This window comes from Phytophthora infestans, genomic scaffold (genome assembly GCF_000142945.1).
Source record: "Phytophthora infestans T30-4 supercont1.218 genomic scaffold, whole genome shotgun sequence".
In the NCBI taxonomy this organism is placed as follows: domain Eukaryota; phylum Oomycota; class Peronosporomycetes; order Peronosporales; family Peronosporaceae; genus Phytophthora; species Phytophthora infestans.
Window position 1 is genome coordinate 30924 of NW_003303541.1, and position 1125 is coordinate 32048.

The window sequence follows — 1125 nt, forward strand, 5'->3', positions numbered from 1 at the left end:
TAAACCAAGTCTAATTCATGCTATTCCGCTCTCTTTAACATAGTTAAACCAAGTCTAACTCACGCTATTCGCTCTCTTTTAACATACTTAAACCAAGTCTAATTTTACGCCCTGCCGTCTAGCTTGCCCTGTTAAACCCCCATACTAAAATCTCCGATTTTGGCTCAGAAATCATTAGCGCTGGCACTTAGCGATTTTCACGCAAAGTGTTTCTCGCTTTCTGCCTGTTATAAACCCGATACTAAGGTCGCCGAATTTGGCTCGGAAAACAATAGCAGCGGCACTTAGCGATTTTTGCGAACAAACCTCACTAAGCCAAAACAAAGACTTTGACGATCTTAAGCTTAACAGTATTACTCTCTACCAGCACTTTGACCGGTTACTTTCGCCGCCCCATAGCGAAAGTAAATCACTTTAACGCAGCCTTATTTCGACTGCTTAACTTTATAGTTTTAACATTGCGCGTTTGCAATTGGGGGGAGAAATGTTCATTTCTGAACAAATCAATAGAACAAGGGCTAAATCTCAGCAGATCGTAGTACAAGACTACTCTCATGCTTACAACACCCCGTTCTGTAGTTAAGTCGTCTACAAAGGATTTATCTTTCCCAATATTTGAAATTACAAATCAGCCTACTCTCCACCGCCAGTACTTGACAGGCAGCGGAGTGCGTTGCAATTGTATGATGTTGGGTGTCCAGAAGACACCTATCGCTATTCGCGGCACATCGGGAAAGGTGATTATCGTCTATTCCAGCATGGATTCTGACTTAGAGGCGTTCAGCCATAATCCTACAGATGGTAGCTTGGCGGCACTAGCTTTTCAGCTAACCGCAGTTACCAATTATCTGAACCAACGGTTCCTCTCGTACTGGGTTGGATTACTGTTTAGACAACGAACTCATCAGTAGGGTAAAACTAACCTGTCTCACGACGGTCTAAACCCAGCTCACGTTCCCTATTAGTGGGTGAACAATCCAACAATTGGCGAGTTCTACTTCGCAATGATAGGAAGAGCCGACATCGAAGAATCAAAAAGCAACGTCGCTATGGACGCTTGGCTGCCACAAGCCAGTTATCCCTGTGGTAACTTTTCTGACACCTCTAGCTTAAAATTCAAAAGAA

At 43.5% G+C, this 1125-nt stretch overlaps 1 non-coding gene across 1 annotated transcript; it reads right to left on the reverse strand.

The window, feature by feature from the left end:
• Positions 1-623: 623 nt before the first annotated feature.
• PITG_33474 lies at positions 624-1125 on the reverse strand (the record flags this gene model as incomplete). Its single annotated transcript, XR_009934868.1, has 1 exon — positions 624-1125. It is a non-coding gene; the product is annotated as a 28S ribosomal RNA (ribosomal RNA).